General features: G+C 49.0%; 1 protein-coding gene across 8 annotated transcripts in view; it reads right to left on the bottom strand.

Annotated features, from left to right (window-relative positions):
* CTXN1 (cortexin 1) overlaps positions 1-26233 on the bottom strand; it is a 177488-nt gene that overhangs the window by 12813 nt on the left and 138442 nt on the right. The window contains exon 1 of one of the 8 annotated variants that reach the window (XM_019491247.2): positions 14841-14963. The exons of the other annotated variants lie outside the window; for them this stretch is intronic. The gene's annotated coding sequence lies outside the window, so the exon portion shown is untranslated. Of the gene's footprint in view, positions 1-14840; positions 14964-26233 lie in introns of those variants that run through there. 8 annotated transcript variants of the gene reach the window in all.

Raw genomic sequence — 26233 nt, 5'->3', positions numbered from 1 at the left:
CCTTCCAGAATTGCAAGTGTTGTCTTTGATGGTAAATCCAATATGGCTTTGACAGACAGTATTGATATATCAGACTATGACACGGACAAAATCATCTGCGCTTCCCTGGATTGTGGATGCTCAAGCAGCAGAGCTGTGTCCAGGGTCCCCCTGTCATGGGTCCTCCATCCTTCCTCATTTATGAGTGATCTTTTCTCAGTCCCGAAAGAGCTCTGGCTTTCAGAGTGGAAGACGCTGATTGTGATCAGAGTTGTGACTGGGGGAAATTGCTACATGTATATCTGCATGTGCTGCATTGTGGAGGCAATGAAAATTAACAGGTTGTCTAAGCAGTGCCTCATGTACTCTTGGAGGCTGCGACCAGACACCAGGAAAGAGGGACGCGGCTGGCCCCTGTTGCAGGATGCAGAGGGACAGCCGGCATCCTCTGTGAACCTACGGAGGTTGCTCCCCCAGAAGTTTGGTGCCTTTCAGAGTTCTCTCTGTGCAGTAAGGCTTTGCACTGCCCTAAGCACAGATCAAACGCCAAGTAAACTGTATGGCTCGGAGGGCAGAACAGTGGGTTAGGGGTCCACACTTGTATTCCTGGCTCTGCTACTGGCCTTCTGGGTGCCCTTAGGTAAATCACTTCCCCACTCTGTGCCTCAACTTCCCCCTCTATAAAATGGGAACAATGATACATATCCTCTGTAAAACACTCGAAAGCAGTGATTCTAAACCGGGGTTGCCCACAAAACCAGATAGCCAAACTTTCCTAAGGGTGTAACTGGCAGCTGCACCCCAGCTGATGAACCAGCTGGCCACTGTTAGGGGTGCTGGGGAGCACATTTAAGTTCACCTGAAGCTGGAAACTGGAGGCCAGCCAACAGTTCTGGCTGAAGGTCTGCTGTGGTAGACCTCCTTGAATCCTACTGCGGAGGTGAAGGAGTCTGCAGCTTCGTTCTGATTTGACTGATAGTGACTGACCCTCGCAATGGAGGACAGACTACAAGGGTGGACAATGGCATGAGCCTGGACAACAGATGGGAGCTGGTGAGTGAGCAGTGGCAGAAGATGGAGAAGGAGGACAGAGGATGGGAACTAGAGGCAGGAGTGAGCACAATTGCAGACCTTGGACAGAATTTGACTGGTGGTATACAGACAAAGGCGAGCGGCAGATGGGAAACATTGGCAGGAAAGCAAAGCTTTACGGGAAGGATACAGCATGCAGGTCTCAGATGGTGCAGAGAGCGATGGAGGGAAGATGCTTACTGGTAAAGGTGGTTTTGGCTGATGAAGGGGCTGATGGTAACAAATAGGAAATAAGCAGGTATGGTTTTATGGAAGATGTTTTATTTGAGGTCCTCAAAGTGCATTTGGAGGATTTAAATAGCATGATTGCTTTTATGAATCAACGAATGTGGGCGTTTGCGTTCTGCATCACTGAAGGGTATGACTGGTTTTGGAAATTCTATGAGATAAGCAAAAGCCCAGAGCTCAAATGTTTCGGGTTGTTATCAGACGAAGCAGCATGTGAAAGAGTAATTATATTTAAAATGTTCTCAGCTTTTATAATGGCAGAAGATATTAAATTATGGTTGGAAGGTCACACAGAAAAGGTGATGTGGGTAGATAAAATTAGGAACAAGCAGGGGGTGTGGACTGAGCTGTGGTGGGTGAGAGTAATTTTTAAACAAAAACTTTGGAAGTCCAGGCAGGATGGAGCACCTCCCCGCAATGATTACATTAGGGAAACACTGGGCGTTCATTATCTATTTTCAACCGGCCATGAGATGCAGCAAGTGTAGGCTGGAGGGGCACCAGGTAGCTAATTGTGTACAGACAGCCTGCTTTAAGTGTGGGGAGAGCGGGTACATTGCTATTGACTGCAATGCAGCTCTCAGGTGCAATTTGTGTGGTGAGGAGAAGTATGTCTTTAGGACATGCTCCATGTCCTTTGCAAATAGAGTCTGGAGCAAGGCAAAGAAACACCAGAAGAGACTGTGCACAAGGAGTGGCAAGAGGAGAGGAGAAGGAAATGGATGTGGTACCGGAGACCCTGCAGAAAAGTGATGTGGAAGAGATGACGGTATATTGGTGGTAGAGAAAGCATAGGGGGAGGTGGCGCTAGGTGAGAAGGAGAAAGGGGAGGAAGGTAGGAACTCAGAACAGAAATAAATAAAGGCAGGGCAAGAGGCAATGGGTGAAAAAGAGGAGGAGGAAGAAGTGGGAGAAACACAGACACCTTTTGGCAAAAGGAAGAAATCCAAAATGAAGGAGACAAAGGAAGCTAAAACATGCCAGGGAGATTCAGAAGAGGATCCCAGCACCTCTCCCTTGTCCTCCTTGGTGTCTAGTCCCAAGTGGGCCACAAGATGTGCTAGAGCATCAAAGGAGAAGAGAGATGGAGGGTTTTGTTTGCCCCTGGAAGGCCTGGAATGTGGTTGAGGCCGTGGGAATGAGACTGGAGTTCCCAAACAGACGTAGTAAGGATGATGCATAAGGAAAGAACATTTTTTCTTTGGAAGATTTAATGGTGTTGGCGGCCTCCTTAAATGTGTGGAGTGTTTTAGGCAAGCGACAAGGGGTAGGATGGAGTCCTTTTCAACACCGGTGCAAGCAGAAGTACTATGTTTGAAGAGCTGGTCCCCATGCTTCTGTGCCCAGCTAAGATCAACGAGAGGGGGAATCAAGGCAGCCCAGGAGGAGGAAGGAGCCTGAGTGGAAGGGCAGGAAGAAGTACTCGACATGGCAAAAAGATGTTATGAGGTTTTATACCAGAGAGGGAGGTGGATGAAGGGAGAGTTTGCGGGTTATAGGATGAACTAGAAAGGAAAGTGGGTGAACAGGATGCCCAGAGGACAGAGGAGGAGGTAGCACTAAAAGAAATGGAAAACTGCCTTGAGACATTTAAGCAGGCAAAGAGCTCTGGCAAGGATGGAGTGCCAGTAGAGTTTTATATAAGGTTCTGTGGTCTTTGAGGGACAGATTTGTTGGAAATGTTTAAAGAGATTTTAGAGCAGGAGTTGGAGGGGAAACATTTTACCACTAGTATTGTTGTTTTATTGTTCAAGAGACAGAGAGCCTTTAAATAACTGGCAACTTATACAGACACGGGCTTTAAAATACAGATGATACATTGCTGGCTAAATTACTGGTTTTAAGAATGAGGGATGTGCTTCCTCAGGTTAAACATGAAGAGCAGCAGGCATGTGCTGTTCCTGGGTGGCAGGGCACAGGTGCACTATTAGCAGCATAGGTCACACTTATTTATTGTAAAGAGAGGAAGCCAGGAGTAGCCCTAATGAATTTGGATTTAGCAAAACCTTATGATAGCGCGGCATATGTGTTCTTGTTTAAGGTTTTTATGGGAGCTGGGTTTTTCTGAACGGCTTGTGGATGAATAAAGTTTTTACACAGACAAGCCAAAAGCAGGGTTTTAATCAATGGGCCTTTAAGTGAAGCTTTTAGGATTTTATGTGGGGTCCCTGTCTGTACCAGGATAAAAGTGTCAAGATTTTAATGGCAATTCACAAATGTAATAATCTTCCAGTAAAGCTAATACTATGCAAACCACATGGGAATCTTTGTAAATAATATATATGTGCAGCACTACCCTAGTGTTAGCCTAACATCATAAACGGGGTTAGAAGTTAATCAAGCTTACTGTTCAAAAAACAATGCATGGTGGCTCTGTAAGTAGCCTCTGGCACTGCCAATAGTACAAAATGGGGCTGGGTCTGATTGGTACCAAAACATTTAGTCAATAAGGTCATATCAGTAAAAAATACAGTGTGTGGTTTAGAGTGTTCTCATTTTGGGGTAGTCTCAATACCACACAGGCTCCCCTCCACCTCTGCAAAGTTCCCCTGATTTCCAATTCTCCTTTTATACAGTGATCAAAGCAAATTACTTATTGCTTTCCATCCTGAATATCTTAAACCGTCCTGTGCCATGGGCTTGTTTCACATCCTGATCTGGGTGTTCCCATTCCAGCTTTATCATTGTGGTACTGTAGTGTCCTACCCCTTGTACAGCCATCTCCCCCTCCCATCTTTTGGCAGGAGTGCCCATCTGACCCATATGCCAGGTTTTGTGTACATAAGGAATTCAGTCATTGGTCAAGTTTGCTGCTCAGGCCTACTCTGGCCAATGCTTTAGAGAAGCGTTTGTGTGAGCAAGTATATACTGAACAATGCGCCAGCAAGCCCTAAAGCATGTCGAGGGGGGAGTCAAACAAGGCCCTGGCCAGTGACCAAGCCAACCTAGCATGGTTAATAGCAAGGGGCATTTTGCCAGTGTGGGCACTGCAATATAGATGGGGCCTGGGTGGAAACTTGTGGGTGTTCCAGAGAAATGTGTGGGGTGGAGAAACCAGCGGGCCACCTCTTTTGGGACCACAGCTTTGCACAGTCAGTCTGGAGGAGGGTCATACACTTGACCCACGTGACAACTGGTGTGCAGGCACTGTCAAAAGATGTGGTTTTATATGGTTTTATCTCGAGTGGGCCAGATAAAGAGTACCTATGGACATGAGTGACTGGTGCCTCTTGAATCTGGGGGGCACCCACAGAAGCTGCCAACAGCGGTGGCCCTGTCAGGGGGGTACCAGCTCTTCCAACGGCATCAGTGTTGGCCATCGGGGGGGCACCGGCCCCATCAAGCGGGACAAGTGCATCCCCTACCAGTTGCCTACACCTATGGACACTTTTACTTGTGTTTTAAAGTGAGTTTATGGATGTTAAGAAACCTGCTCATTTTTAAGGGACTCACTTTTACAGTAAAAGCCTGTGTACAGTTAGGACTGAATGAACTGTGCTTTTATGTCAGCCAAGACCATGAACACCTTGGAGATGACGGGGCGGCAAAGAAGTGGAGAAAGACAGAATAGACTTTTTGATTCATACCCAGCATCTAGGATTGAGTTTTTTACCTGTTGCATTTTGAGTACGTAGTTCATAGATTTTTAAGATGTTTTCTTGTCAAAATATGTTAAATGTTTTTACGTGCTTTATGCCCAATGAGTTTTATGACATGGTGGGTGAATTAGCCTATTTTTAATGTGCATTAAAGTGTCACTAAAAACCATGCCATTTAGTTAATGCACTTTAAGACAGGCTGATGTGCTTTTCTTTTTTTAGTACCTCACAATGGAGGGTACCTGTACACAAGCCAGGAGGCTGCTCCCATGTCCTGTAATTATAGCACATTGGAGCAGACTCTATTAATCAAATCTGCTGGAGCGTGGTAATTACTGTGCTCCAGCCTGGCTCCACGTCTTGTATCAGTGTCCCCGCACTTCCAAATGGTGGTGGGAGTGCTTTCACTAAAGCTCATTCAGTGAGCTTTAGATAAAGCACCCTCACCATTTTGAAGCTCGGGGATGCTGATACACAAGACGCACTGGCTGTTTTTACTTGGAGAAGCTCTCGAAGCTTTGGACTCTCCATCACTGGAGGTGTTCAAGAAGAAGCTGGACAGCCATTGGTCAGGGATGATCTAGGCATAGCTATACCTATGTTCTAATATGGCTATTCCCATGCTTCTGGGCTTTGTTGCCCCCACCCCTGCTTTTCTGCTCCGTGTGTCAGTGTTTTTAAGTCTCCCTCAGAGACACTGGGTGTTGGCTACAGCCAAGGCTAGAGATTTTGACTGGAGTGTGCCAATGCTCCTCCTGGGACCAAAGCCAGAAGTACCTGGCTAGAGGGTCTTGCCCCCCTGCTCAAGGTCAAACTAATCACTATATTTAGAGTCAGGAAAGAATTTTACCCCATGGTCAGACTGGTATGGACTGTAGGGGTTTTTGCCTTCCCCGCTACTTGGGATCTCTCACGCATGTATTGGCAACCTTCTATAGAAGCAGGACATGGGCTGCTGTGGTTCCCCTGCTTTACTTGTGGCAGGCCGGAGTGTTATGTCTTGTGTTGTGTCAGGGTTGATGGTAGTCGTACATAGATTTTGGATTATGGATTGTATAGGATGACTTGGATAAAAACGATCCTGCCTCAAGCAGGGGGTAGGACTAGATGACCTCTGGAGGTCCCTTCCAGCTTAATTCATGATCCTATGAATTCTGTCCGACTCCAGAACCCTGACCCGGCCTCCAGCTTGGCCTCTGCCTCTGCAATTCCCCCTTGGATTTGGTAACTCAGACTCCAGCTCCTCTCTTTAGCTCTCCCCTGGTAGCCTACCCTCTAGGCCAGACTGCCTATTGGTCCTGATGAAGCACCTGAGGAGAGAGGTAGGATTTAAAGATGTTTCTTCTGAAACTCCTGCAGGCTTCATGCTTGTTGTAGATCAGATACCCTGGGCCTGACTCTGTTCCCTTGTTAGTTATCTAGCAGCTTTAAGCATCCAAGTGCAATCCTATTCTCCCCTGCTTGAATTCCTGAAAAAAACCCACTTAGTACAAAAGATGGATGGGTCCTTCTCCTTGCTGCCCTTTGACTTTTAGTCTTGAGCCTAAGATGCCAGAATGCTCCAGAGTGAGGGCAGTCATGGATTTTTGGTTGTTTTGGTTTTTTGCAGGGGCTCAAGCAAAGTGGAATAGGATTGGACATGGCTCCTCACTGGTATCTGTCTTGGCCCCTCCTGCTGAAGTTGAGCGACTGGTCAGACAAGATTGTATGAGTCACTGGACCAGAAGGAAAGCAAGCAGGAGGCAAGCCTATGCAGTCTGGGGCTGAGGGCATTGCCCTGGGCAGGAGGTTCCAGGACACGCGTCTCAGAATATATCTGGGTTTTATCCAACAAATGTCCAATGTAAAATGCACCAACAGTCTGGAAAGTAAGAACTGGAAACCCCACTTCTCCCAGCCAGTAGCTCAAACCACTGCATCCGAGAATCGGGTGGCTCTTACTTGCTCTTCTTTGGACCCTAGTTAACCACTAACCTGGAAACGGCACAGGTATGATATCCTGTCTGTGAGAATGCAGGGATTAGATCAGTGCTTTCTGCCCCTGACATGGACGGGTGGATCAGTGCCATGAACCCAAACAATGAGACAAGCAAGGCTAAAGGAGTGTCACTATGGCAAGAAATGGGGGTTAGCAGAATGGGGAGTGCTGTATAGCAGGGGTGGGCACAATACAACCCACGGGCCAGATCCGGCTTGTGGAGGGGCTCTGTCCAGCCCACAGTGGGTCCCTTGGCTGCCACCCCCCAGGCACACAGCGGGCTTGAGGTGGCTCTGTGGCGGGACTGCCTTTCTAGGCAGCGGCAGCTCCTTTTGGCGGTGGCTGCTGCTGGCCCAGCCCCATGGTACCATCGGAGACCCACGCACACCACCCCACACAAACCCCATACCCACCCACACACATCCCCATACCCACCCACCTACCCCCACACCTACATACACACACTCGCAGCCCCCCACAACTGCACCACGGCAATATACAAGAGCAAGACTTCATGTTCAGCTATTATGCAATCACCTCTATATACACGGTGCAAACACACAAACCAGAACAAAAATATAAATTAAAAAGAAAATTTAAATATGCTCGATATTTAGTTTATAATTTTTTTCCCCCGGTTCCAAGATGGCAACCCTCCCTTCCCAAAAGAAGTACTTCCTGGGGCAAGGGGAGGGACTTCAGGTGGCAAAGGTCAGGGTGATTTATCCAACCTCTATATACACAGGCATGTACATAGCTACACTTTCCAATTATCCCATGGCGGGTGGGACTTCTGGTTCCAAGATGGCGACCAGGGGGCGGGGTGCTTGTCAAGAGGCGGGGCCACCCTGGCGGCCCTCAGCAGCTCATTAAAACTCGTTAAGCAGCCCTCCAGCTGAAATACTTACCTGCCCCTGCTGTGCAGGGAGCCCTTTCACTACTTCATGTACCTGGGCAGCTCAGTCTGCAGTTCAGTGAAAGCAGAGGAGGCTGAGGCTGACAGCTGCATGGGGCATTGCTCGGTGGGATGCTGTCTCCTTGCTCGCTGGACCACCTGCTCTATGTCCCTAATAAAGAAAGCGAGGTCTTCCCAGGCACCTGTCCTGCATCACTGCCCCGCTCTTGCAGAAGCCCCCAGGGCCTAGTTCTGAAGAGTGCTTTGGGCTTAGCTTATTTGCATTATGGCAGCATGTAGAAGCCCCGGTCATGGACCAGGACCCAGCTGTGGAAGGCTCTTCTAGATGCAGACCAAAAAGAATGCTAATTGGGAAAGCATCCCCATATTGCCCTGTTTAGACTAGACGCCGAAGTTGCTCAGAGGCTGTTCCAGCTACTCCAAAGGGTCAATCCTGCAGGTGGGAATAGCTGGTGCACACACTGTCTAGTCACGCTCCCTCTCCCAGGCAGACCTCTCTGCTGAAGGCTGAAAAACAGTTTTCCACTTGTTGGGGGATACCCATCTGCTGCAGGAATTCCCAACCGTATGGCCCGTTTGTGCCATTGCTGGAGTGTGTAGGGGCTAGATGCAAACAGAGTCAGGCCCTCGGCACTGCAAAGGGATTTAGCACAAATTACTCCCTGAACACAGTAAGACTGCAGGCACCAAAGTAAACACAATGCTTATTCACATGGAAATGCACCAGCGATGGCCTTTCTTATCGAGTTATTCTGAATAAATAAAGAATTTGTGCTCAAACATAATCTCCCCTGGATTTCCTTTATCGTTTCAGATGCATTCCTTTTTTTGTTACAACGTGCTGATTCAAACCTTAATTTCCAGGGAATCTTGAAGACAGCAAGTGGTTCCGATAAGGCACTAATGAATGCAGCTTTTATTAAGGAATATTTGATTGGGTTTTATTAAGATTCATGTTCCCTTAGTAACTGAAAAAATACATTCATGAGATATGCAAATTGGTAAAGTGGGAGAGAATTCACTTAAGAATCAATGATCATTGTCAACTTTTTAGGAACAATGAAGGGATATTTTGGTTGAGTTAAAATAAGAATTCAATGTTAGATTGAAGCAGGTATCTAATTGTATAGGTACTCTAAAATAAAGCAGAATTGCATTTAAAAACAAAAGATTAAATATAGTAAGAGATGGTCACAGGCATAATTCTTGGGGGTCCAGAAAGTTTGCAATGAGCACAAAATACTGCAAGGTTCAGCTTAAAGTTTTATGCAAATCCCTACCTCATGCCCTTTACTCCAGTCCTGACTCTCATCAATGCATCTGATGAAATGAGTTTCAGCACACAAAAGCTCGTGTTATACATATAAATACATACTTTGGGTAGTATCTAAGATGAAAATCTACCCTGCCTTCTCCTCACCAGTGCAGCTAGCAGGTGGCACATGATTTGCAAGGAATTTTCCTGAATTTAGGATGAAGGCATTTGCAGAGATCCCAGTGCATTGGCAAACTCTTCCCACTCCTGGCATAGAGAAGGGGGTGACATCTTAGACTAACTCTACTCCATTCTTGCCCTGTGGATGAGATTTCAGAGCCACAGTACAGGACTGTCTGAGTTTGGACCACACTTTTCTGGGCCCCTGGGGCCCCTGGGGCCATCAAGAGATGAAGGCAATAATAAGAGCAAGGGATGAGGTAGTGAAAGTCCGGCTGCACTGTGCAGGGCTGGGTACAGTGGAGGCAGCAAAGGGGTTTGCCTCTCTCCAGAGCAGCCAGGGGCCTTGCTCTCCCCACCAAGGATATCCAGAGGCCTGCCCAATGCTTCGGTAGCAGAGCCCTCAGAGGCTCCCCAGACACATCAAGCAAGCCCAGCCTCCAGAGGCAACATCAAGGGTCTGCACTGCAGCACAGTGCAGGAACTGTTTGAGTCTGGACCATGTTCTTCTGGGCCCCAGGAATCATTGTGGGGGTGGAGACAACTGATCAGAAAGCCAGGAGGATCTGTACACCCAAAGAAATGCATTCAGGTTTGCAGACACACTTTCCAGCTACACCCCTCTTTACGCAGCTTGCTACCCACCACCCAACTCTCATCAAGTTTATGCAATGGGACCTCTGAGTGGAGCACAAAGGTGAATTCGTCTCAGCCTGCGTCATGGAAAATCTGCCTGATGGGAGAGGTTTCCCAGTCCTGCCCCCAAAGCCAAGCAGAGAGTTGATTCTGGGGTAGGCAGCTAAGGATGATGGTATCATCTGCATGCCCAGAGGGCTCTCCATTTAGTCTCTAGTGCAGCTTCAGGGTCATTCACATGATATTCAGGAGCACCAGGGCTCCCACAGTGCTGGTTCTAGCCCTTTATGCTAATACGGATCCTTACAGTAAATCTTGGGCTCTTTGCAGGCAGCTCTGCAATAGATCCAGCCAGTCACTGAGGGGGCAGAGAGACTTAACACTTGAAACTTTTAAAAGTATAATGGGGTGATTTGAATTTTTTTTTTTAAATGGAGAGTTTCAGCCGCACGCAGCCCCTGTGGCACTCCCAAGTTGGAGCCTTTCATAATTGCCACGGTTGCATGCAGCAGCAGGCTGTCCAGCCAGGAGGTGTGATGGTGTACAGGCAGCCGGGGCTAGAGCAGGAATTCTGGCGTGGCTGGGTCTCCCCACTCCGGTGATGCCCTGATCATCCAAGTGCCAGGAGCAGCAGTGCCCACAGCACACTACATGCTGGGAGCACCAGGGTCCACAGTGCTGACTGTTCTGGCACCCCGAGCACCCAGAATGCCCTTAGCTGTGGCACCTGCAGTGCCCAAAGTGCTGGGAGCAGCAGCATCCTGAGTGTCTAGAGCAGGAGTGGGCAAAATGCAGCCCACGGGCCAGATGCGGCCTGCCAGGTCATTCTATCCAGCCCACAGAGCCCCTAAAACATCTGGAAAATTAATATTTATCTGTCCCTGGCTGCCTGTCATACAGCCCTCGATGGCTTGCCAAAACTCAGTAAGTGGCTCTCCACCCAAAATAATTGCCCACCCCTGGTCTAAAGTATCAGGAGCCGTGGTGCCTTAAGTGCCCTGAGCACCCAGAGACCCGGGAGCAGTGATTTCCACAGCTCTTTGAGTGCTGAGAGCCTCAGCATCCTGGAGCCCCAAAATGCCAGGAGCCACTGTGCCCACAATAGCCCAAGTGCCAAGAGACTGTGGGGTGGCAGCAGCAACCCGATGCAGGTAGACCATGGGCAGGGAGAAGACTGAGCTATCAGATGACTGGAGGACCAACCAACAGTACAGATGTGCTGGGTAACAAAATGGCATCAGATAATCTTTGCCTCCTTCAAATACTGTTTTGGTCACACTCTGGAGAGTGCCTTGTGCCTTCTAAAGTTTTATCTTCTGTGCACAATTATTTGAAAGCCTTTTGAAACATTTCAAAAGCACTTCAAAGCCATTTGAATTGTTTAAAAAATGCTGTTTGTCCACAGGCAGAGATGAGGAGCCAATGTACCCTTAGTAACTAAACTGGGATGTGCCAGATGGGTCCAAAACAGAGTAAGCATGTGAACATGGACAAGCCACTCCTGTAGCAATCACTAGGAACACTAGGAATACTAACACGGATCAATTCTGCTGTCCAATGACTAGTCCTCCCAGAACAGTGATTTCAGCTGTTCCGTGTTTTAACTACTCACGCAGTACAATGGAATCACCTTACGCCAAAATCTGCGTCTAAATTGTTTTTCATCAACTGTCGATTACAAGGAGGTGACAAAAAGCCGGAAACAATGGCAGAAGCTATCCCTTGGTTGTACTTTAGCACACAACTCACGCTCGGTGCCAACAGACAAGCACAAGAAGAGGGAGCGAGGGGTTGAATCTTCAGCTCAAGCAATAAATCAGCTGACCTGCTCCCTATACACTCGTCATGGTGAGTGAAGGTTTTCAGGCTGCTTCGGAAAGCACAAGGCCAGGACACTCCCTGTGACGAGCTTTCTGAAACATCCTGTCTCAGACACTGTTTAAAAATCAGTGAAGCAACTGGTGTCCAACCAGCATGTAAAAGGGAGGGTCTGACCCCAGGAAAAACTGACCAAGGCAGCTATTTAGCATTTAAACACTGTGAACATGCTCATTTTCAAAAATTAAAGGCAGGACCCTGCCAGATACTGGCAACAATCCCTCTGCCTCCATGTGAGCTCAGGATCTTGCAGGAATGGGCCCTATTTGCACCTTATTAATTTGTCCTCCTTCACCATAGGCAGGGCCTTGGCTTCTTCCAAGACCCTCTGTGCAGATACAAACCTTGTGGCAAGGAAAAACAATCTTCTCTGGTAGAGAGAGGAGTTCTTGGGGCCCAAGACAGCTCAAGAGACACGTGAAAAGGATTTACACGAAACCACAGTGGCTGGATGATGGTCTCAAGGCCCCAGAGTCCTGTGCTCCCAAAGACAAACTGTCTGTCTGTCTGCCGTCTATCCAAGGCTAGTTCCTCTCTCTCCTGCCAGGAGCTGCATGTGGCTGGGTGCATTTCTGGGAAGCTGCCCTGTCCATGGCTCTGTTGTACGAATCTGGAATATGTTCAACTGAGGCAGACAGTGTCACACAGTTTACATTTCCTTTTTCAGTAAATGTTAGTGCTGATTCAAATGAATGAATCCCACTAGGGTACAGTTACAGCTGCCAGCATAAATACAGCCCCTGCCACATTAATGTCAGTGCCAGCAAGAGATTAGCGGAGAAACCTCCATTGCCCTCCAGAGCAGAGACAGAAATAGTCATCAAACTTCTTAGCTCAGTCTCCAAACATTTCATTGCATCCAGTGGGTATTTGATTCACATACAACCCCACTTTAAATTGAGGAACTCACTACCCCAACATGTTATCAAATCCTGGTCTAGTAATGCCCCTCTTACAGGGGAATTTGCAAGCGCTGTTTGCAGGCTTAATCCTCACACCTATGCACAGTTCTAGCTGGGGGGAAAAGGTGCTGGCTTCAGGATGAGAGGTAAAAAAGTAGGCTTAATAAGGAGTGCCAGGTGCTCTGGCAGGGAGAGTTAGCCCCAGTGTCCAGCTGGGATAGCTCCATTTCTTCCGCCTCAGCTCTGCTGCAGACATGATTGGGGCTCATTGTTTGCCTCCCTGCCCTGTTACTCTGTACTGTGGCTCAGTCACCATGTTCCCTCCAGAGGTGGCTGCAGTTTAGTGACAGGTGAAGTGACATTTTCACTACCTTATTGGAAGTCCATTTTGCAAAATCTGCCCCCACCTCTGAATTGTGAGTCACTGTCTGATGCCTCTGGCATCTGGCAGAGGGTACCAATCAACTGGCCCAATGAGAGGGTGGGGGACTTCTGGGGCAAAATTCAGCTGGCTGGGAATACAGTCCACCCCTGGGCTATATTTTCACTTGACACTGCTGTTCTCTACTTGACAGAGAGCCATACAGCCACGGAGCATACAGAATATCAGTGCCAAAATCATTGCCACAGGCCTGAGCATCTTTCTGCTTAATTTGTAAAGCACTCTGATCTGAGGGTGATAGGTCCTAAAAACTGAAAGTACTAGTGCTCCAGCTGATGCCCTTGTTTAAACACTGAAATTCATGGCATGATCTAGGTGTAAGACAGCAGGGTCTGGGGCTATTTGAGTAGTTCTGGCCATCTTCCATCCCCACCTGGAAGCTCAAACAGCATCCCCCAGCCAAGTTCACACCTTAAGCCCATGTGCTTCCCTCCTGTGCACAGCAGCCCCTTTTGAAGAGAGCTGCCTGGGAGGACTTTCCTTGTGGCCTCCGCCTGCCAGGCTGGTCAGGCTCACAAGTCACTTAGTGGTGCGGGGGCCTGCTTTGCTCTTCAGTGGGCATCCTGGCCTCTGCATGTATTTCCTCTCCTTCCCTTGGGATGTCTGTCCTTTTGTCATCACGGCATCAGAGATTCTGATGTCAGGAGGTGTGATGGTGTACAGGCAGAGACACACCTGTTTCTACCTGATTCTTTCTGCATAATGTAGTGGGGAAATTCTGCACAAATGCCCCTCCTGTGCCTTTGCGCCCAAGTCTGCAGGAAGCACACCCTCCCCACAGCTAGTTCCTTGGTTAGTCCTCCTCTTCTCCAGTCCCACTGGCCACAAAACCCCTTAGAAGTCCCTTTTTCCCTCTTGCAGGGCTGGTCTTCTGGGAAAACACTTCTTTCCTCTTCTGCCAAAAGGGGTTTTCATACCTACAAAGGTGCAATTAGCCTGCACAGGAGAGGGACTGACAGCACGGGCAGGGCAGCACAAGGACCACTGTGAGCTCTCATTGTCATGCATTCAGTCACAGTACCGGCTGTCTCTTTTGCTGATCTCTCTTCACAGTCATTACTATTGGCACAGAGATGTCCACAGTGCTCTCAACAGCTGACTTGGCTTTTTGGCAGCCTCTCCTTCCCCCACTGGGTTTCCACATCAGTGATGCCTTGTCCCATGGCACCTCTGACCAGCTAATACTTTTGGCACAAGTGAGAAGGGAAAAAAAACCATATCAGGCAGTGAAGGAGCTGAAAGAGATTTGCCTGTGTCCATCACCAGCACATCGACTTGCTTAGTCCCAGGGTCTGGCCACCGCAGCAGACAGCAGCAACCTGAGACCTCAGCAGAGCTTTGATCCATTCACTACATGCACTGCCACCTTCCTGCTCAGTGTGCCTGGGAAATGCTGGAGTGGAAGCAGTGTGACTATTGGCACTGAAAGCCCAAGGCAACCTGGACTCTGGATCCTCCATCCCCAAGGCCTGGACACAGAGCTATCCCCTGCCTACCCTGCCCTCACTGCCTGTATTCAAGAGCTCACCTTTCAAAGGCAGTGCTACACTTAAGGTATCTTAATCACTGAACCCCAAACCAGCCCAGGGCTCTCTCCAACCTGGGGACGGCAAGAGACCCAGCTCCTTTGCAATATAGGTGTACAGGAGCTTCCCCTGTTGCTTTCTCTTGCCTCCCCCTCCTCACCCCCACAGACACATGCACGCGCACACTGAACAAAGGCACCTGAGAAGAAACAAAAATTAAAGATAATACCTGCCTGGCACTGGAGGGGGCCCAGTGCCTCAGTCATAGTGACTCCAGATTCTGCTGCCTGCCATCTCATGGGAAGAAGCAGCCGTCTCTCCTGAAGAACAAGTGCAGGGAAGGCAGCTGCTTCTCACTCACTCTGTAGCGGGTTCCTATGGCGATGCAGAATCAATTATAATAAAAGGTGGAGCACCAGCAATAGGAGCCCAGAGAACTTCTTATTAGCAGCGTGACAAAGCCAGCTGGGGGGTGGCAGGAGTTGTTTGGAGGCAGGGAACCTGTCTAGTCTGAATCGCTCTAGCTCCTTGCTCCACATTCGCTCCCGGGACTCCAAAGACAGAGCACAATGCACTTTTAATTGGCAGTCTTGCTCTCCAGCTGCTCCCACTCGCCTGCACTCACCAGCAAAGCTGCTCTGTGCCTTGGGAGCAACGTAGCCATGCTGCCTTTCCTCACAACTCACTCTGCCGTGAGTGTTTGCTATCGTGTCCTCACACTTCTCCCACACCCAGTGCTGCAGGTCTCATGTGCAGAGGCTGGAGCCTGGAGTCTTCATTTCATCCATATGAAAGGTGACACACAGGCACCAGCAGCATCTCTGCTCCTCCCTGCCGCCTGCCAACACAGCTCCTCCTAGAAGGAGCTCCATGTCCACCACCTCTGCTGGGGCTCTCCGCCAGGTGCCCTTGTCAGTCATACTTGCCTGGGGTGGCCTCTGGGGCATATTCATAGCTTTCATATAAAAATATATGGTTACCTTCCTAACCATATATTTTCTTTGGCAACTGAGGATGTATGCCTGGTTGTACAGGACTTCTCCCTATGACAGGTAGAGCTGGAGGACACAATAGGTCATGAGAACATCTGCTAGGAGCAGGGATCCTGCACAGTTGAGAGGAGATATTCATCTGAATAAAGGGACTCTCCTAGCACACCCAGGATCCAATTAATACTTGCAATACCTGCAGGGCCACTTGTCCACAACCATAAAGTAGCCATTCCTAAGGAAGGAGGTGGCAGTCTTATCTTGAATTAGGCACAGAACACACGGTATCTTTACAGAGAGCTACTCCAGAAAATGGCTGGACACGTAAAGCCAGAAGTACTGCCATCCCAAACACTTATGTGTCCTGCCCCTAGGTGATGACCACAAGCCTTCACATTTACAGTGTTTTGTTCAAAATGGACAATGAACCACCATTCATGGATATTGCCCCTGCTGCCCATTCAGGATTGGGCCCTGTTTTGAACTGCACCTACACATAGGGGGGACGTCTGCACGAGATGCTAAAGGCACATTAGGCAAAACCCATGCTAATGCACAGAATTAGTTTAGTGTGCCTTCAGCATCACAAAAAAGTGTGCGCTGGTAATTACAGGTAATAAACTTAATGCACCATAATTATGGCGCATTAATGAATGTGTAGATGCGCCCAGGGAGAAGCAACCCACAGAGACAGCAAATTAATTTCAGAAAAGGGTTAGAGCACTTGCAGGCCCCCTGGCTTGCTTCCCAGTTGGGTACACATGCCCAGGCTTGCTTTCTCCCTCTCTCACCTTCACACTAGCTCACACACATAGTTTACACTTTTGTTATTTGTAACTCTTGCCTATTTTCTAACTCCAAACACCCCCAGTTGCTCTTCCTCATTCGCCTGGTGAGTTGGGCTCCAGCCTTTCAGCTTGTTCATGAAAGTACTTACCACTAAACATTTATTTTCCCTCTTGTCCTGCAGCCTGGACCCAAAGTCTCCTTGTTCTTAGTTCTCTTTCTCCTTCAATCTGACTTTTAGCTCACAGCCCTTCACTTGCACCTGCAAGTGGTCCTCTACCTGCCCTTTGCTTGCTCACTTGCACCATTACTGTGGTCCGGCTGACCACAGATCACCCTTCTGCAGCTAAATGCTTTTCTAATTTAGCATCTTTGTATGCCAATTGAATGCGTCTCCTCCCGACCCAGGGAAACTGCACTGGACTAGGAGATATCTGGAGACTGAGTCAGATTCTACCCTCAGCTCTTGACCAATTTTACAGGCCACCTTGACAGTTATATGGAGGCACTGAGATGCCCACAGTGCACTCAGAGGTGTTCTTCATGCTTTCCACAATCCTCTTCACACCACTTAGGAGCTGACTGCCATTGCAGCCTCATTGAGCAGCAGAAGCAGCAGCTCAGGAAATGCTTTCTCCAAATCCAGCATCACCACACCTTGTCTTACCTGAAGTGAGGGTGTTTCTACTTCAGCTTCCAACTACTTATAGTAATCTTGACTTCACTGCACCTGTCTGTGTGCCACAGGCCCCAAGTTATTGCCTAAGAGATGAGTACATGCTCTGACTGATCCTGCCGTTCTCTGGTTGCCCAATGCTGTTGGAGGGATGTTGACAGATTTCCATTTCAAGCTGTCTGTAATTTTTTCTGATTGATATGGATGAGGCTTGTTTGTGCAAATACAATTACTGCTGCATGAGCGATTCTCCGTGACGTTATGCGGGTGAACAGGACCTCACTAGGGACCTGGTTCGTGGCAGAGTGAGCTGTGCTTGGGATGCTGAGTTATGCCATTCAACCAGCAGCAGAAAAAAGCTGGGATTTTCCATGGACAGGAGAGCTGGGTGCGGTGTCTGAAATGGGTGGACAAATAGATGGATGCAGCAACTTCAGCTGTCTTGCTAGGGAGCCAGACAATGGCTGTGATGTATGAGCAGTAGCAGAGCCAAAGAAGGCCCCAGGTGCAATAGCTAGGTATCATGGCCAGTTTGTCTCTTAGAGCTCTCTGGGGCAGCACAAGCCCAGGCCAGCCAGAGGGGAATCATTCTCTATAGCAGCAAATGCAGCTGCCTCCATTGCTCTATCCAGATGGAGTTCTGGGGAGCCCTGGTGAAGGTGTACGGACCTGGCGATTCTCTGCCTGTTCCAACACTGTCCCAGCATCATCAGAGTCAGCCAGAAGTGCCCGAGACACGAGAGGAGACCTGCTTGGTCAAGAGGATTGTCCAGGCTTTAGTGTGGTCCTATGTGAACTGGGAGTGAGTACTCACTGGGAGTGCAAGGAGATTCTGCTCAGGCAGAAAAAACAATATCCATGATCTCAACACAACTTATATATACGAGGAAGAGTAATTGCAGCTCCATGCCCTAACCTGGGGGTGGCCAACGTGTGGCATGCATGCCATAAATGGCATGGGCAGCTTCTGTGTGTGGTACACAGAAGATCAGAGAGCGGACAGATATGAAAGCAGCAGTCAGGGCACGAAGCAGAAAGCAGAGCAGCAGATAGGGCAGGGGGAAGGTGATCAGAGTAGCACTTGGGGAAGGGTAGGGCTAATGTGTGACACCTGCCAAGAAGGTACATCTGAACCCTTGGGTTCAGCTAGATTTCTCATCTTCAATCCTAGTCCTATTGCACTTGTAGAAAACTCCATTTCTTTGTTGTGCAGAAAGCAGGTTTCACGCTCTGCTGATTAACAGCATTAGGGGTGGCAAAGCAACTTGTCACTCTGCTGCTATGTTCAGCCCAGGTACTTCTCACCTGGGCAGTTATGGTCATCCCAGCTATTATTTATGTTGGTTTCTGGTTTTATTTGATTGGTGTCTAGGGCTCTGAACATGTGGGCTAACAGGTGTTCTAGTAATAGAGATCAAAGCACCAGGCAAGAACCATTCGTCTAATGATTGTTCCTATAAGGAGGGTGCTACGGGAGGTGCGCGAGATGAAGTAGCCATGAAGCAGTTACAGCAAACAGTAGCTTGGGCTGGGCCACCAGGAGCCAGCAAGGTGGCAGTGAGGTGCTGCTCAGGACTCCACTGAGAGCTGCAACTGGCAAAGGCACTCTGTCCCCAAAACACCATTCAGAAAATCCAAGAAGATCTGGGGCAAGGAGTCATGGGGACTTGCCTGACAACCATAGGGGCTGCAAAAGGAAGGGAGGCAAGAAATGGAGAAGTCTTGGTATTCTCCCAGGAGTGAGGTGGATCTCCTCTCAACCAGTTTTTTGTGCAGGGGTCATCTATTTAATCCCAAGTCATGCATTCAGCTGGCTCCAGCCTTGGCTGAGACTCTCCCTGCCACAGAGGAGACTCTCCATGCCTAGGGTCCATCACTAGGCAGTCAGGAAAGGCCGTTTCCCTGCTTTTTTGTGTAAAGGTCCCTGCTGCTGCTTCACCAGCTGTTCCAGCTCATCCTGTCCATGTTGTTTAACATTTCGCCTTCCTCTTTCAACATCGAAGTCAGTCTGGGCAAGTCTGGACATGGATCTCATTCCCACTCGCAGGGTGCTCAGATCCATTTAGCTGTTTCTGACACAGGCTTTGCATTCATAGACAATGTCTGCGGCAAGTGGAACCAGCTCACATGGCTTCCCTGGAGCGCCCAACCCTTGCTTACAACTTGTCCAGCTGCCCTAGCTAGCGAGCATCTGCCTAGCGAGCATCTGTGAGCTTTCTTCATACCCCCATGCCCTCTTGGACAAGCGGCAGGAGCCGCTGCACAGGCTGTGGCTTCTCCTGTGGCCGCTTGGCTCAGCCCCGGCACTACCGGCCTCACCCCAGTGCGAGCAGCCAAAGGATCAGCTGAATGAGCTGTGGCTTCTCCTGCGGCTGCCCGGCACAGCCCTGGCACTGCCTGCTTCGCCCTGGCAGGGGCAGCTCAGAGAGCAGCCAGACAAGCTGAGGCTTCTCCCGCCACCCATAGCCCCCGCTCCCAGAGCCCGGTGCAGCCCCAGCTGGGGAGCGTTTGCCCCAGCCCGTTCCAGCCCCCCATCCCGCAGGGGCCTTGATCTGCACCCCCACAGCCCTTTCCTTCCTTAACTTCCTTCCTTCACCCCATTTCACAAACCAAATTATTTATCGTAGTTCTTACTTCCTCATACAGGGACCAGGTGGTTGCGAGTGGGGCAGAGGAAGAGTGGTGAGGCAGGGACAAGCCTGCTTTCAACCTGCTTGGCTCTGAGTGATCACTGAACAACAAAGTACTGCAGGAGCCTCATATGGAGTCTGGTGCTTGGACTGAAATCCCCCTGAAGATCACCTGTCCCCAGCCTGCATCGCCTGTGCCCTGCTGTCGTCTGCTGGACATTTTTAGAAAGCAAACTGCAGAGCCTGCCAGGCAGCAGAGCTGGGAGCATGTTGTGCTTTCAGGTTTGTGCCACACCTCTGCCCAGCCCCAGTCTGAGCTGGCATATTCCTGCCTGTGCTGGGCATCAGGGAGGTTTCTCTTGCCCTTGATGAGTTGCTATAACCCAATAACTATTTGTCTTCTTTTATGTTTAGCACTGTCAATGCAGGTGAAGCTGGAAGGCAACCCAGGTGCTGAGAGTCTCCCTTTTCCTGAAGAAGGGTGTTTGTGCCTGACAGCTTGCAAAAAAAAGAGTTTTTCCAGCTATTTAGTTGGTCTAATAAAAAAAATATCACATTTACCCACAAAGTCATTATGGCTTTACACCAATGTAAATGGCAGCAGAGCTGAGCCCTAGCATTACAGCTGGAATCCTGCAGGCACTCATATAGCATCACCCAGAGGTTTCAGTCAATAACTACACAGTGCTGCTGTTGTAGTTATTATTGCAACCAGACGTTGTACAGGATAGACATCTGCCCTGTCCCAAAGAACAAAGTGATCAGACTGATTTAGCATGAAAAATGGATTTATACCCTACACTATTTTTCTCTCCTGCTTTATCCCCCTCCTTTTGCTCTGAGTCCTGGGTGGCTAAAGCTGGGGCAGAAGCATTTCTATTGTGTTCCCCTCCTTCACTCTTCATTAAAAGGTCTCTGGCTGAGTCAGTAGCCAGGTGGTTTCCTGAATAGCCTTAGCTTCTCATAAAGGTTTTCAGAATAGCCAGATTTCTTTCCTCTGTGGAGTTCATCTGCTAACCAAATACAGCTGAATCAGCCCCCAGGGAAATTCAGGAACATGACTTCCTAAAAGCACGTGGCAGACTCCCAGCAGCCCAAAGTACTGATTCCACCTGCACTTCAGCACAATTGACTTAAATGCTGCACATGCTTTCTGCACAGTCATTGACCCAGCCAAGTATGCTAACCTAATTGCACCAAAAAGACTGCAAAACTGTTTGTTCTGCCTGGACTTTTAAGGATTTGTAAATTAGAGGAGGTTCCCAGACAGCAACCTTTGCATTATCTCCCTGCTCAACCAAGTACTTTTTAAGAGCAAAAGTGAAGTGTTTCTTTAATCAAAAATCTACACACCTATGATATGCAATACAGTTCAAAATGGGATCTAAGCACTTTTTTAGTGCTGGCAAAGTGATATTGTCAAATACTGCAGTGCTTGCACCGGATAAAATCCCTCAGCGTGAAACATTTTTCCCTTTGAAGACAGTTACTGGATATTCACATTTGGATGTTTTAGCTCCAAGCAGGAACACTTGCCGATAACTTGGCTAAAATCATTTTTTATTCATGCCGTTTTCAGTGATTGAGGATTTTCGTTTATATGCCAATGGTAATTAAGTTAGCAAAAATTCACTTCTGAGTTATTTCAAGACTGCGTTCCAGCACGCGCTGGCTACGATGTCAGAAGAGTTGGGAGAGCAGAGATGGGAAGTTTGCTGCTCACTTTAAAGCACTGATTCTCAACCTTTCCAGAGCTGAGGCAGTCTTCACTCAACTCGAGTCAACCCTTCATAACTGAACTGGACGGCACCCAATTTCAAAAACTAATTGACCTATTATGGTGCTTACCTCTTTGAAGAGGGGCCAGGTAGTGGGGGATAGGACAAGCTTGAGCCTGCCCATATCTGCTTATCTCCTGACACCTCTCTTATCATCTCATACCTTAAGACACCCTTCAAAGGACTGGGTGGCACCCATGGGTGCTGCACCACCCCAGGTGAGAATCACCGCATTAAGGGCTTATTGGTTTAAAGGAAAACAGACTGGATCTGCTATGAGGCTGGTAAGTGAAATGGCGAAAAGATTTAATAAACAATTCTGGAGTGAATTTACACACAGCTGAAACAGCAAAGACTGGCAGAGTCCCGGGCATGCTCCTTGACTCGCCCTTCTTGGAAAGCATTCACAGTTGGCTGCACTGATCTGCTCCCGACAGCAAAGCAAAAGTCCACATTTATCAGCCCGATCTGTTACAATAAGGCTACAAACAGAAATCACATTTGTCCCTCCCAGGAAAACAATTTCTCCTGGGGCAAAGTGTGATTAATCATTCAGACATCCATATCCGTTGTCCTGGAACAAACCCCCTAAAAGGTCTGTGGGATAAGATGCGTTAACAGTTTGTCCTGAGACACTGTGAAACGTGTCTGGAACGCACACTGAATCAACGGCGGAAAAACAGCAGTGCATTGAGCAGCTCACTAACCACAAACTGGAAGGGTGAGGTGTGTTCGCACCAATCCTGGGACTTTTCTGTTCTGAGACAAAAAGGCACAATAGATCCTGGGACAAATCCATCTGTAAGGGAACTCTGACAGGTTACCTGGAAAACATTTTAAATCTGTGCAATGTTATGCCATCATAAAGCCAGACCAGTTTCAGAGCAGTCACAGGTAAAGCCTAAATGCCATCTCAGACCTGCACAATTGTGACTTGCCAGTAGAAGGCCTGGCGAGCAGGGGCGTGGACAGGAGCCAGCACTTTATCCCTCCTCGGGAGTGGAAGAGAAGGGGGAGGCTGGCATGTAGCTCAGAGGCAAAGAAACCAGCATGGGGGCTGTGACTTCCCTACTTTTGCAGCAGCAGGAGCCCAGGATGGGAGAGGAGACATCCTGAAACACTGAAGCGACAGTTGAGAAGTAACGAGAAAAGGCAGAGGGGAGTTGGGTTAGGGGCAGATGGATAGGATAGAGGAGCTGTCTTAGCGCAGGGGAGGGGAGGAATAGCCGGGGCACAAGGCTGTAAGCCAGCATGCTCACTGCATGGCACAGAGCACATGGCAAGGCAGAGCAGAGAACCAGCATGCTCACTGCATGGCACAGAGCACATGCCAAGGCAGAGCTGAGAACCAGGGGCTTTGTGAGACCAGGGAAACTGAGCCACAATGAAGTGGCCGGCCAGTAGAAGTGAGGAGAAGGGGGCTGGCTGGTACGAGGAGGGGAAAGCACAACCACTGTTGTGCTTGGCAGCAGCTCACCTTGGCAGCAGACCCCCTTGGCAGCAGCTCACCTTGGTCTGCTTAAATCATGTAAGGTTATGTAAAGTGCTTTTATGCACTTATTTAAAGCATTTTATTTGACATGAAAGAAATGAACTGAAAAAGAGACTCTTGTGTTAATGAATTGTGTGTGGTGCTGGGCCCTGGGGAGCAACTTAGCCAAACCTAGCTGGCTAGCTCCATGCCAGCCTGCTCCAATTAGCCTCCCAATGCTGTTCTGTCTGGGGAAGACTGGAGGGGCTGGGATCGGGTCTAGGGTAGGGGGGGGCCATGCAGGCTGGGAAGGGGGCTGCTCAGGCCTGGGGGCTATGCATTCCCATCCTGGGTGGGTGGGGGTCTGACAAGCACCAGCCACTTGTAACAAACCTTGCTGAGCCCCCTGCAGTCCTGTCCCAAGCTGGGCATTATGGGGCCCCAGCTCTCCCACAAAGTCCTTCATGTCCTTGCCTAGGAGGGAGGAGGCTGAAGAGCAGAGCTCAGGCAGCGGACTCCCTGCCAGCTGCCTGCAAAGAGCACTGCCAAACCGGACCTCAGGCCCCCCACCGCAACTCAGCCTTGCTCAGGGATGCCTGAACCTTTAAGCTGGGTGCTGGGCATGGGGAAACTTTGATTAAACTCACTTTACCTGAGGTTAATTGAAAATTTCCCACAGCTCCTAGTCCTTTTCCCCCCTGTTCTCAACTGGTGTAGTGAGGAGGAAGGGGGAGGCTTCCTGGAGCCCCCCTCCCCACCAAGTCCAGGTGATGGGGAGCTATGGAGAGCTGCAGGGGTGGGAACATGGAGCCATGGAAAGCATGCTTCCCCTGGCTGCATGGTTGCATGACACCCAAGCCCTGGCCACTTTGTGCTCAGCACAGACCAGCCAGGCAAGATCATACAGCCTAGGGAAAGCTTTCTGCAACTCCCCCTGTGCTGCAGCTGCTAAGAAGGCTGCTCTCAGGGTTGAGGGGGTAGGGGGAGACCAGTCAAGATTTGGAGGGTAGAAAAGGGTAGAGCGCGAAGAGTTGTCCATCCTGGGATTCTGGAGGACTGCAAATTGATCACCATCTCCAGGCAGCTGACCAACAATACCCTGGAATAGCATAGGTAACAAGGTTCAAAGATAAACCTTGTTCTGAGTGGCATAACTTTAAAACGTATACAGGGTACTTATGATGGGTTAATGTACTTTGTGAATGCTTTTATGATGGCTTAAAAAGGTAACCTGTAACATGACCCTAAGAGACTAGACGGTCCTCTGCAAAGCGAATGCAGAGTACTGACCACCGCTGCATACAGACGAGTTGACTCCTTTGTGATGTCCTCTAATTGGAGAGCTGCACCTCATTATCGGCTTCTCTAGGGTAATCTGAGCTGTGCAAAGCCATTAAAGATAATACATGCAGCAATTTACAATTGACCCATCCCTTGAATTTTGCAAAAGTAGAGATCGCCTTACATGGCCTTTAGGCATCAGAAGCCAGTTGCATAAGAATGATGTTAACTAACTAGAGAGCACCTAGGGCACCAGGGCAGCTGCTCTCATCTCTGGTGCCTCTATTTTCCCAGTGCTCTTGGTCTGCTTGCCTTAGAGCAGCGGTTCCCAAACTCAAACAGATTGCACACTACCAATTTAAAATGATACAACCTTAAGTACCACCACCAACTTTTTGTCATATAAAGTAATTATGTTAACATGTACCACTAGTGGTACATGTACCACAAATTGAAAACGGATGCCTTGGAGAACGCTAAATAATTACAAATGCTTCCTGAAAACAATTCTTATTGGCCAATGTGATGATTCCCCTGAGGATAGCTACAGACACTCCTTGAAGCAGAAATAACAGCCAGCCACTTGACCCAGACTGTCATAATTATCCCTAGTGGTCTTGCTGTTTAGTATAGATTTCACATGGCAAATTTTGTGCAAGGCAACATTACTTTTCCAGCCCCCTGAATGTGCTGAGTAGACACAGACAGAGCTGTCCCTGAAAGGACTCGAGATCGGTGCTCATACACAATACAGGAATGAGAGCTCCAGCACGACAGAGCTGCACAAGGCAAGACAGGCTCCAAGAGCAGGTACTGACCCTTCAGGGTGCAGACACATGTAACACTGAGATTGGTTCAATAGTGGTATAAACCACAAGTGTTCAGATATACAAGCTGGTTTAGACAAGTTTGCACTTCCTCACACTTTCCCCTCATGGCAACTGGATGCTCTGGTCCATAGCCAGAACTCTACTGCCCCGCCTGTATTGCCTGCACTTGACTACAATCTGCAGCATCCCAGGTTGATCTGGGGGAAGGAAGGAAGGTTTGCTAGCTGGGTGGGAGCCTGCCTGGACCCTTGTTTCTCCATGCTGAGGGGCTCAGTTGCCATGACTTTCCTCGAAGTTTCAGTTGTAAGCACTGGACCCTGCTCTACACACCCAAGGCTGATTTGGGGAAGGGGTGGCCTGGTGTTGGGAAACCTACCTGGGCCTGAGCTTCTGTGTTCCTGGAGGGCTGGATGCTCCAGGAGGCTGCCCAAGGTCTCCATGGCTTTTACAAAGCACTTCCCCCAATTTCCTCCCATTCATAGATTTCATAGACACTAGGGCTGGAAGGGACCTCGGAAGATCATCGAGTCCAGCCCCCTGCCCCAGGGGCAGAAAGTCAGCTAGGGTCAAAGGATCCCAGCAAGATAAACATTCAAATGTTTCTTGAGGCTCTCCAGATTAGGTGCTTGCACCACCCCTGGGGGAAGTCTAATCCAAGCCTTGGGGGCTCGGACAGTAAAGGAGTTTTTATGTCCAGCCTGAAACAGTTTTGGAGGAGTTTGACTGTTGGACCTTGTCATCCCCTGGGGTGCTCTGGTGAACAAGTGTTCCCCCAGATCTGGATGCACACCCCTTATGTACTTATAGGCTGCCACCAGATCACCCCTGAGCCTGCACTTTTCCAGACTGAAGAGACCCGTGGCTTTCAGCCTCTGTTCATAAGGCCTGCTCTCTTGTCCTCTGATCATACGTGTGGCTCTCCTCTGGACTCTCGCAAGCTTCTCCATGTCCTTCTTGAATTGCGGAGCCCAGAACTGGACACAGTAGTCCAACTGCAGCCTCACCAAGGCCGAGTACAGCGGGAGGATGACATCCTGAGATTTGCTTGAGAAGCATCTATGGATGCCAGCCAGAGTTTTGTTCACTTTACCAGCTACGACATTGCGTTGGTGGCTCATGTTTATCTTGTGGTCAATCATGACCCCCAAGAACCCTTTCAGCTGTGGTGCTAGCCAGCATAG

Source organism: Alligator mississippiensis, chromosome 16, assembly GCF_030867095.1.
Source record: "Alligator mississippiensis isolate rAllMis1 chromosome 16, rAllMis1, whole genome shotgun sequence".
Classification (NCBI taxonomy): Eukaryota; Metazoa; Chordata; order Crocodylia; family Alligatoridae; genus Alligator; species Alligator mississippiensis.
This window is presented reverse-complemented; position numbering and strand designations above follow the sequence as displayed.